The 12,550-nt window shown below is 37.2% G+C and overlaps 1 pseudogene; it reads left to right on the top strand.

Annotated features, from left to right (window-relative positions):
* Positions 1-584: 584 nt before the first annotated feature.
* LOC123832861 lies at positions 585-682 on the top strand (annotated as a pseudogene).
* Positions 683-12,550: the final 11,868 nt, after the last annotated feature.

Raw genomic sequence — 12,550 nt, 5'->3', positions numbered from 1 at the left:
TTAAATCTTCAAACAACTCTATGAAGTAGATAACATTGTGATGCCCATTTTTCACATGATGAAAACTAAGGCATAAAGAGGCTAAGCATCTTAAACAAGGTTCTATGGTGTGTTAGACTGCATTATTTGTTCACAGTTTTTCCTTCTTGCCTTGTCCTCTCTTCATGAAAGAAGTATTCTTCCCCATTGCCTTAGCATAGGCTTTGGCCAGTGAAATGTTAGCTGACATGACACAAGTAGAAGTTTTAAATGTGCTTGTGTAGTTTGACTTTCTCCCTTGCACTTATGCTATCCACCATGAGAGAACAAACCTTGAGTAGCTTTTCCAAAAAGAGGAAATGAATGTGGAACAGACCAAACCCCAAACTACAACCAAGCCTAACTGATCCCAACTGAACCCTACAGAGTGTTCCACTGGGATCAACCCACTGGCTTGCAAGAGAGAAAGATAAGGGAGATTTGATAGTCATTTCTTACACAGCATTATTTCAGCGAAATCATGACTAAATCATACAGCTAAAATGAGGCACAAGCAGAATTCAAATTGCATAGCTTACATTTGATTTGAATCACTTCAAATCATCAGAGCTACTGCTCTAAAAGTAGTCAGTGAACAATACAGAGACTAGCATGGCCTCTGAGCAAGAATGACATGCAAGTTTATGAATCATTCCATATTTATAATGTACAGCATAGTGGACATAGTCAATAATATAATAACAATGACAGTGACAGTGACTGATGGTTACTAGACCATCATTTTGTAAGGTATATATATATGTTGAGTCACTATGTTGTACACCTGAAACTAATATAACATTGTATATCCACTATAAATATATAAACAAACAGAGTTCACAACTATGTGACATGGAATGCAAGCTACCTATACTGAAAGTAATTGAACCTTCAAAGCATGTCAAGGATATAAAGGGGATGATATTGCTACCATAAAGAGCAACCCAAAGCAGACAGCCTTATACTTATTTAAACTTGCTCTAACTCCGCTAAAAATAACTAATGGATTTTACTCTTGTGGGCCACATAACCCAATTCAATATAGTCTGTAAACTGACTTGGACAAAGAGATGTGTAATCAGTATCTTTTCTTAGATTTGCTAATGGCTTTTTTGTAATAGAATTATAAAGTTGGGCAAGATATCCTGTTTTTGTGATGCTGCACAAAGGACATGTAAAGTCTTGTAATGGTTCTTTCAAGATTTTTTTTCTCTGCTAGCACCTGAAATAATGCTATGAATTGTGTTTGACTCCGTGTGGCAACCAGAAAGTTCAGTATTTGCCTTTTCCCACTAGTATAATTTGGTTTGTTTGTGTGGGGCCAAGTCAAATGGTGCCTTCACTCCCAGTTGGCATCCCTGCCACGCCTAGGTGCCTGTCTCAAGATTTACTATGTCTTAGGTCATCAGGAATGCATTTTTTTTACTCAGTATGCATTTACTCAGTAAATATTTATTGAGCATTTGAAAGATGCAACATTGTGTTAGATAGGCACTGATTTGCTATTTCTTCTATACCATAAACAGGTGACAAAACATAATACAAAATTGAGATATGGGCAGAGTAAGCCTGCAAAGCTTTCCCGCCTCTTCCCTTCTCTTCTAGTGAGTCTTGGTGTTGTCTTCCCAACCCCCACCACCACCCCAGATAGACTTCCAGTCTACCCTAACACTGTGAAACCTCCACTACCCCCTTTTATTTCCACCCCCCACACTTAAGCCCTTTCCACAGGCAGGAGCTCTTTTATATATCACCTTAAGCAATACCATTTACCCTTTGCATGTGAATCAAACCACCTTAACTCCAATTCTGGGATATGACACCTAAGGACAGTGATATTTCTGGTATATGTAGATAAGGTATCACCATTGGTAGGATGAAGCTGCTGTTGACAATGCTTCAGAACCTAGAGGCACAGAATATGGTGTGACTTTTATATGCTCAGGCTGCCTTAACCTCTTTCACCCTCAATCCCCTCACTTATAAAATAAACACACACACATGCACAAGCACAAAACAACCTGAATGCCCCCCAGCAAAAGACTGGTTAAAAAAAAACATGGAATATACATATTTAGGGATTCTATGCTAAAATGAGGTAAATTTATATGAACCCATGTGAAGAGAGAATTGCTATTAATAGTAAGAATCAAGTCAGTATACACAAGATCCCATTTGTAATGCAAAATATGTATTATTAGAGCTTACTAATAGTCAAGACCTGTGCTAAGTGCTCTTCATGTGTGGTCTTCATAATAACACTGCAAGTTACATACTATTATCCCCTCCACATGTACACATTGCAGGTGAGGAAACAAAAGACGATAAGACTAGTAAGTCCCCGGAAAAGGATTTGAACTTCATACCCCCTACTTTCCTTGAGGTATAATTTTCTCGTAGAGAAAATAGAGTAAAAAAAAGAGTAAAGCATTGTTCCTAGTCTTCTCCCTGCTTATAGGTTTTTAGTCCTTCCAGAACAGTAAGTTCTCATTGTGTGGAACTAGTACTACTGCAGGTAGTAGAGATAATTTCAGGGATAGCTTTGGCAGTCCTCACAACCACTATTAAATAACATTAAGCCACACAGTGAGAGCATTATTCCCTGTACAATACTTTTTAATCCTTTGATTACATCACTAAAAAGTTTCAATTTAGGGCTAGTATTTAGCACCCTTTTAACACTTGTTGATCTTTTTGCCCCCAGAAAGTCAACCTCAAGCTCTGAGCAGTCAAGTGTTATCTAGTTAGATTTTAGTAAACTTGTGCTATTTTCATTGTAGTTATACCTATGGTTATTATCTATTTAAGGCAAGTGACACAGGGTATTTATTTATTGTAATGATAAAGTATTTACTCTTTCAAAAAGATGTATTTAAGATTTTTCTTCATTTGAGTGTGTTAATTTAAAGAAAAATAATAACTAGCAGGGTAAGATGTATACAAATATAACAAAGTCAGTAATTATATGAATAAAATATTAAATACTTCACTGTGCTAAACAATAATGCAGGTAGTCCAAATACCCATGAAACTGAACTTACTTGTCTACCAAACCAACCATTTGCTAACCAGTTGATATCAATAACACAAATAACATTTTTTGTATAAATTTAAATAATAAAATATTAATAAAGTTTATACTACTACTCAGGAACTCTAAGAAGAATGTAGTCAAAAACAGAATAACCAATGATCATTTATCACTTAATACAAGCCAGGCACTGTTCTAAGTATTTCACATATATTAACTGACAAGAACACTGTAAGATGGGCACCATTATCTCCATTCTACTGATGAGCAAACTGAGATACAGAAAAGTTAAATAATATATTCAAGGTCACATCAATTATAATTCTGACTCCAGGGCATATGTTCTTAATCATCATGTTATACTACCTCCTGATAATAAGACTACTTTAAATATTTATACACATTATTATACTTCTTCTTAGCTTACCGAGACACCAGAAACTGAATCCCAACTTTCAGGTGGCATTCCAATTGTTACCTTGCCAACCACAGTCTCTTCTTAGAAAACCTGCTTCATTTTCCACCATCAAAGTGTAACAGTAGCCCTCTCCTAGTACAGGATCTGCTTCAGCTTGGGAGTTGAGGTCAAGCTTTTCTCAGGGGGTTACATTTTACTTTCTCCTTGGAATTCACAATTTGAACACTATGAAACTTAATTCACAAATTGGGACACTGAGAGACTGAATCTTGGAAATAAAATCAAGCAGAGACAGGGAAGGAGGCAGTGCTATGGCAAGCCAACACCATACATGAGCTGAAATTCTGAAAGTATGAAAAAGCTAACAAGAGATAAGACCCAAAAACCCTGCCAAGAAAAGAAATTGTTCTGTGACTCGACAAGAGTTAGCAGGATGACTTACAGTGCCTGACATCCCAGTTCCAATTCCTGTGTGGCCTGGCTACGATACAGTTCTTATCCTCAAGTGCCCATTAGAATATAGCATTTAATGTTATAATCACTGTTTCACTTCAAGCTAGAGTGAGTAGATTTCCATCACTTGCTATCAAACACACCTAAACAGGAGTAAAGTTGTATACAATAGATCTTGAAAGAAAATGCAGAGTGATGGTAGTATAGATGGTATTAATGTCCCCCCAGTCCCGGGATGGGAAAATGATAGCGCATGTAGTGGTGGCAAAGCAACTCATTAAGTTATAGTCAACTGTCTCAAGGATCTCCAAATGGGGGCTTATCAAGGAGGAGGATTTGCAGGACTTGGTAGCCAAATGTAAATACATCTAAGTGAGTTGGTTTCATCTGGTGGCTTAAATAAAGAATATCAAGAAAGAAACAATTCCTTCTAGACTGCCCACCTAAAGGAAGATAAGGAAAAGCAAGACACTTAATTTTCATAGGTTTTTCTTCCTATCTGTAGCAGTGTGTCTCAGGGCAATACTGAATGGCTTCAATAGTAAGCTTTATAAGACACTACTGAGTGATGCTTTGGAAAGTTGTCAATAGACTTGACAGTCATAAATAAATTGCCTTGGAGAGACTATTTAAATTATATATCATTGGTAATGATTATTCAGGTGTAATAAGTTTAATTGATTACAAGAGTGTTTTTTTAAGATGATGTAATAACTGCTGGTGTTTGTTGTTCGAAGTGTGAGCTAGTGGGAATGATTTTAAATTTTAAAGAATTTGATTTGCATTAGTTGTGAGAAATATTTTAAACTATGTAAACAAGATTGGTGCTTTCCTGTAGCCCTGGATTACTCTATCTGTCACTAAAAAATAAGGCTTTGGTTAACATTCAAAGGCTCCTATTTTGAGGCGGTTATCTCAAGCAAATTCACAAAGACCAGTTGGTTATTGGTTCTTGTCTCCTCCAACCACAGAGGGAAAAAAGAAGAAGAAAGAGAAGAAAAGAAATCTTAATACCAACCACTTCTTAGCCAATTGAGGTCAGGTTGACATCCTCCAGATGCCCACCTTCCTTGTTTGTCCCTCCCCAACCCAACATGGACAACCTGGATATCCAGGGAGTAGTTGAAGTAACATTTCCATATGTGTGTCAGCCCTAGAAGTGTGTTGCTCAGATCACACTTCAAGAGAGAACTTACCATTCAGGACCAAGGAGCTCAATCAGCTGGCAGCCTTCACTTGTAACACCTTCAGGATCCACCTCAGTTACGGAGCTGAGGCCAAGGTTTTCTCAGGAAACACCAGTTGATGACTCAGCATGGCAGAAGTCCAGGGGCTGGCCATTTCTGCCCAAAGCAAGGCTTCTCTAACAGCAACCTTTCTCCAGAATTCATGGTTGAGTTGGTAAGACTTTGCTATATCTGCATCTCAATCTGCAGGCTTTCACTGCCTAATCCTGTTTTACCTCTTTTTAAGTTTTGTAAGTTTTACCCCCAATAAAATTGTTCCACTCCTAACTCCATCTCCATGTTGGCTTTGCAGAGGACCCATTGACACAATACAATTTTACTTTTGGCTGCTGCTATCCCTAAACAAAGACCAGTACTATTTTCATGAAGAGTTGTTAGATAGGAAAAAAACTTGGATGAAAAACATTCATAAAATCTTCCACTTGGAACTGGAGAATATTATGCTAAGTGAAATAAGACAGTCAGAGAAAGACAAATACCATATGATTTCATTCATATGTGGAATCTAATGAAGAAAACTGAACCAACAGGCAAAACAGAGACAGACTCATGGATGGGGAACAGATGACAGTTAGTGGGGGTGGGGGGAGGTTAGGGGATGGAGGAATTGAGCAAAAAAGAAAAAGGACTCATGGACATGGACAACAGGGTGGCGATTGCGGGGGGCAGGAGGTTATAAGGGGACTAAATGGTAATGGGAAAATATAATAAAGATTACATATTTGAAAGAAAGAAATAAAATCTTCCATTACTGATTTTAAGTCATAACTGACCCAACATGCTGGAGTTCTGAGTCTAGTGAAATCCAAATGAGAAGGGTATTGTGAGCCCAGCTGAATGCAGCTGTGAGCCTGGCTGAACAGCACTATTTGGTTTCTATGCTACACTGGGTTCCTTGAGTTAAAATTAATGCCTTAATTGGAAAAGATTCAAATCTCCATCACTGGAATGAGAATGTTATGGAGGAGCCAAAGGAATTAAACCCTGGGACTCCTCCAAATCCCTGAGACCTCCCAGATGGACAAGTATGATTATCGCTCCAAATATAAACCAAACCTGGGATGCAGCTGGACTAGTTACAAGGAAAGACCACTGAAGCCCCTCCTATGTGTCAAATACCAAGCGAGGCACAGAAGACCTAGTGACATAGCAAGGGAGAAAAAAATCTCTGGTTTCATTGAACGTGCATCCTAGTGGGTGGAGTGGGGGAGGAAACTAGATAATAAAATGGTAAAGTATGTTATATATTAAGTGGTTATAAATGCTGTGGGGAAAATTAAGCAGAGAAAAGGGATAGACTGTGGGAACAGGGCTGCAATTTTAAATAGGGCATCAGAGAAGGCCTCACTAATAAGGTGTCATTTGAGTAGTAGGTAAGGAAGTAAGCCATGCATATGTAAAGAAAAAAGCATGCCAGGCAGAAATAGTAGAATTTGCAAGGACCCTGAGATGGAAAAGTGCTTATTATATTTGAGAAACATTCAGAGTGGTAGGACATCAGGTCAGAAAGGTAGCTAATGTCAGATCATTAGGACCTTGTAGGCCACTATTAGGACTTTTCAATTTTAATAAGAGTGAGGAGCCATCAGAGGATTTTGATCAGAACAGTGACATGACCTGGCTTATTTTAATAGACTGTTCTGTGGATGATAGACCATAGAGGAGCTTGAGTGGAAGTAGGGAGGCCAGTGACAGGCTACTGCAAAAATCCAAGAGAAAAATGATAAAATGATAATAGCTTGGAACAAATGGAGTAGCAGTGGAGTTGAAAAGAAATGGTTGGACTCTGGATATATTTAAAGTAGAAACAATAGGATTTGCTGTTTGATTGCATATGTGAGGTGTAAAGTAGAATTAAGGATGATTCCAGAGGTTTAGCCAGAGTAACTAGAAGGACAAAGTTATCATTTCTTGTGCTAAAGAACATTGCAGGAGGAGCCAACTTAGAAGGAAGACCAGAAGCTCCATTTAGGACATGTTAAGTGTGAGATGCTAATTACACCCAAGTGGACATCTTAAGGAGGCAGTTGTATCATCAGAAAATTCTCAGGATCTGCCCTGGTTGGTGTGGCTCAGTGGATTGGGTACCAGTCTACAAACCAAAGGGTCGTCGGTTTGATTCCCTGTCAGGGCACATGCCTGGGTTGCAGGCCAGGTCACCAGTAGGGGGCATATGAGAAGCAACCACATATTGATGCTTACCCCTCTCTTTCTCCCTCCCTTCCCCTCTCTCTAAAAATAAATAAATAAAATATTTTTTTAAAAAATAAAATTCTCAGAATCTGTTCTTGAGTCAAACTAACCCAGCAGATAGTCTCTCCAAGTAATTGTTAGGCTTCAATTAAAAGAGTACCAACACTTACCAGAAGGAAACCATTTTTATGATACTTGCTCCAACAAGAAAATCCTCTGCAGCTTTCTTTCTCAAATGTTTCATACTTCAGTACACAGTAACACCATCTATCCTGAAACCCTAGAAGTAACTATCCTCTCCCTAAATGTCCCCCCACCACATACATGTCCAATCAACCACTGAGTTTTATTTATTCTCCCTCTTCTATTTGTCTTAAATCCATCTATTTTTCATCATCATTGCTATCCTTCTGGTCCAACTATCATCATCGTTCCCTTGGACTGCTGCATTACCTCCTACCTGGTCTCCTATGCTCTTACCTCCTTTCCACCCATTCTCAATTCCATAAAGAGAGGGAAAGGTAACACACAAGTTTGCACATGAGTGCCCAGTATTCCCCACACACACCTCCCACTAGTCATTGGGCCCAAAATCTAGGGAGTGGGAAGGTTAGAAACTCACACATAAGTTATATAGGAATTCAATAATATCAAGAGTGATGTTTGCATAGTGGCAAATAATGATAACTGACACACTTTTGAAATGGATAATGATAAATAATGATCATTGAATTGGGGGAAAAATAACAAATTGGAATGAGCATACTGAAAAAGGGATGGAATGAATTATGTGTTTTCACTAGACAGTTCTTTACCATAAAGCTGAGTTTGATCACAGAAAATAATGTTATATTTCTCTGCACATCTGCATCACAGTAGGTGATATCAACCTGGCTCAATGACCCATTACCCTTCCATCTGTATATACTCTTTCCTCTACCTTAATGTTCCTCTGCATCCCAAACAGATTGCTATTCATCCTTCAGATCCCAGCTTCAATGGTTTCCTCAAAAAAAACTTCCCTGACCCCAAATGAACTCAGTTCTCCTTAATCCCTGCTCTTAACATTTTCTGCATGTCCTTTATAGCACTTAACACAAGTGCAATTGTATAATTATTCATTTAACTCATATTTTTCTCCTCTAGAATGTAAGCACCTGAATAGGGATTGTACTTATCTTGTTCGTGGCAGATGAACAAAATATACCCTATGTCACAAGGGCATAGCTTGGGGCCTAGTATATAGTAGGTGCTCAATAACCATGTGTTGATTGAATAAGTGACTATGGATATTTTGCAATAGTAATGTGGAATTTTTCCTTCCACTTTCATATCCACCTTCAATCAGATCACAGCTCTGTGTTTCAGGGAGGTATGTGGTGGGGAAGAAATATGAAATTGGATGCACATCTTTCTAGTTTTTGTTTTCTAAAAGCCTAAGTCTTTTGGGAAAGAAGATCATTAGGTCTATACAGAGTTTCTTGAAGAAACATGTCAGAAAAAGGATTTCCCTCAGACTAGAAAAAATTTCCCCAGACCGGCAGAGGTAAGTTGTTCATAAGTCCCTAGAGCAGGGAGACTTGAGTCCTACTTATCAGCAGTGCTCTTAGGGAGGAGACAAGACTTGAGAGAAGAATGGGTGCCATGTGGCCAGGGCTCTCGTATTTCTGAGTGTATACCAATCACGGAGGACCAAATGTACATTTACACACACACACACACACAGAGTACCTTGACCCTGCTTAAGTTCCCAGAGATGAATAACAGCCTTTAGGAAAGGAAAACCCCAAAATGACTGAAGTGACATTTTAGAAAAATGTAAAGGTCATTTCTTGCACCCATAGGTTTGTGGAATGAGATTCATTAAAGATACACCCTTGTTTTATCAAAGATGTATTTAAATATAGCTTTGCTTTCATGTCATATGCAGTTTATTTTAGCCTAACAACTTACAACTCAACCCCCATGTATTCTGTTGACAAAATCTTTTACACTTTACAGTCATACTTTTTCCTTGTAATAACCTTGCAAGATAGAGAGAATATGTATTACTCCCTCCACCATCCCATTTTACAGAAAAACAAAATTAATTCAGACAGGTCAAATGAATGAACAAAAGTCACACAACTATGCTAGAAGCACAGTTGACCTTCTGACCAGTAATTGCATAAGAATCTTTATGTAATATCATGCTGTCTCTATTAATCAACATGTTGAATTATAAGAGTATTCTATTTCCTGTCAACACTAAACAACTATGAGTTTTCTATATTTTGCACCAATTTTTCCTGGCAAAGTTAATTTGCATTTTTCCAAATTCAGTTACAACTTCCAAATATTCTTTATAGAACTGGTGCCATATTATTTGTTAATTATTGCTTAATTATTGCATTTTGTTGTCTGTTGGTTCTTTTTCTTTTGGATGAGACACATTCTGCTAAAATTACCTGCTGTTGTTTGCGATTCTGGTCATGATGCAGCCTGCTGGAGAGAGGGGAGGCAGCTTGAGTGAAATTCTCATGTTTGATATCTTCAAAGTGGGGCCTGAAAATACTTCCCTTCATTTTAAATTTATGGCACAGTGGGGCTACTCAGATTGTACAATGTAGTCCTAAGGTTTTTGGATGTTCCCCTAAATTCTGATACTTATTTTATAATCATGATTGTACAAAAACTTTCAGTGGCTTAGCAGACTTACTTACATGGTTACAAAGGAAGCTCACTTCCATGAAATAAAAAATATTCTCCTTGGTATTTAGCTATGTTAATGCCATCAGGAGGATGATCCCATGTTAGTCCCTCACCTTAACATTGTATATTATAACAGCATTCTAAAGGCATTTGTCAAAAAACAAAAATGTGATAGACCACTTCATTTATTTCTAATATATTCATATAGAGGGACAAAAGGGGGGCCAAAACAAAGTACTAAACAGAAATGATTTTGTAAATACAAACATTGATCAATGACTACTTGAACACGGTAAAAAAAAAAAACACTATGATAAAAGACCTGTTTTGTCTAGTTCTCCATTTTTATCTCAAAAACAAGCATATGGTCTACAATGAAAAATAGTTTCACTGAGAATATGACTATAAAAACCAGAAGTATGATGGTGCATAACAAAGAATTCTGGGCCAGGAGGGCTGCCAGCCCAGTTTTGTTGCTGGCTTGTCAGCAAATCATTAGCCTCTTTACGTGTGAGAGTCTTATTTGTGAAATGAAGATTCCTCTACCTGTGCTTAATCAAGTATAAATGATGTTAGGAGGATTAACTGTACAATCCTGAGTTCCAAGGGGATTGTAAGGTATGTAGGCAACAGGTGAAGTGTTTTAACTGGACACAAATATACCACTGTACTAGCAGGTTGCCTGTGTGCTGACACTCTCATTCCCTTATTTAGGAAAGTTAAGTCATCAAAAATAAATTTTTAAACTAGCAATAGCTTTAGAATAAAAAAAATAAATATAAGCATTATTTATCACTATATTAGAAGATCCTCATCAATTAATATCTATCAAGTTAACAACCAAAAGTAAAAGTATCATCTACAAATTTGCTTGTCCCTATTGAACTCTGTATGAGAGACATGTTATCCATGGACACACGTACACCAAATTATTTTTGTCACTCAAATAGTTCAGTGCATATGATCCCATGTTACCATTTGGAATCAGAATGCAAAATTATAAATACAAAATTTCAAGAAAATCTTGTCCTAAAAAATCATCAAATTTTAGAATTAGACATGCTATATCTGATCATTATATTGTTTTTATTAAATGTCTTAATGAATGAATATTGTTTTAATTTTCAGGGTTTTAAAAAACTGGACTAAGGCAACAGAAAAAGTTAAGAAGTCTTAGCCAGCACACTTTAAACATTTATAGGATCTATCAGTTTTACTTCTCAGATCATTGTTACCATATAATATCTGGTCTTATAGCCCTCATAAACTTTCGAATTAAGCTTCTACATGCTCCCCTGATTCAAATTTTTGTTCTTGTGGACACCACTGAATCAGTTAAAGTCAAGTTACCTAATGGCTTTCTCTTTAGGAAACTCACTATTAACTGCTCATCTTGCTTAGAAGGAACAATTATCTTTCTAAGAGATAGAAAATGCACTAAATGCATGCAAAAGGGATGAATACTAAAGAACAATAACCAAATCAGAACAAGGAATACTAAGTCTAATCTTTGACTGAGAGAGGATCAGCTCTACTGTTTCTGAGTAAGAGAATGAAATTTACCAAAACTCATGTCAGGGCTTTAAAGTCAGATTTTTGTCATTCAAAACATAATACAGGTAAGTTACTCACAAACTAATCAAATTTTCTTTTAAGAAAAACTTTAAAATGTTTTCTTAAGGTGGATAAAAGACTTAAATATAAATCATGACACCATAAAAGTCCTAGAGGAGAACAGAACATAGGCAGGAAAATATCAGATATTCCATGCAGCATTATTTTCACTGATATGTCCCGTAGAGCAAGTGACATAAAGGAAAGAACAAACAAATGTGATCTCATCAAAATAAAAAGCTTCTGCACAGGTAAAGAAAGCAGCATTAAAATGAAAAGAGAACCAACCGTATGGGAAAACATATTTTCCAATGATACCTTAGACAAGGGTTTGATCTCCAAAATATATAAAGAACTCACACGACTCCACTCCAGGAGGACAAAAAATCCAATTAAAAATGGGCAACGGACTTGAACAGACACTTCTCCAAGGAGGACATACAAAGGGTCCAGAGACATATGAAAAGATGCTCAGCATCATTAGCCAACAAAGAGATGCAAATTAAAACCACAGTGAGACACCACTTCTCACCAGTCAGAATGGCCATCATCAACAAATCCACAAACAACAAATGTTGGAGAAGATATGGAGAAAAGGGAACCCTAGTGCACTGTTGGTGGGAATGCAGACTAGTGTAGTCACTATAGAAAACAGTATGGAATTTCCTCAGAAAACTAGAAATGGAATTGCCTTTTGACCTGACAATTCCACTGCTGGGATTATATCCTAAGAACCTTGAAACACCAATTCAAAAGAACCTATGCACCCCAATGTTCATAGCAGCACAATTTACAATAGCCATGTGCTGGAAGCAACCTAAGTGCCCATCAGTAAATGAATGGATAAAAAAACTATGGTACATTTACACAATGGAATACTACACA

Source organism: Phyllostomus hastatus, unplaced genomic scaffold, assembly GCF_019186645.2.
Source record: "Phyllostomus hastatus isolate PE091 unplaced genomic scaffold, TTU_PhHast_1.1 phas_scaffold_200, whole genome shotgun sequence".
NCBI lineage: Eukaryota > Metazoa > Chordata > Mammalia > Chiroptera > Phyllostomidae > Phyllostomus > Phyllostomus hastatus.
The sequence above is the reverse complement of the archived record's forward strand: the minus strand, read 5'-3'. Positions and strand labels throughout refer to the sequence as shown.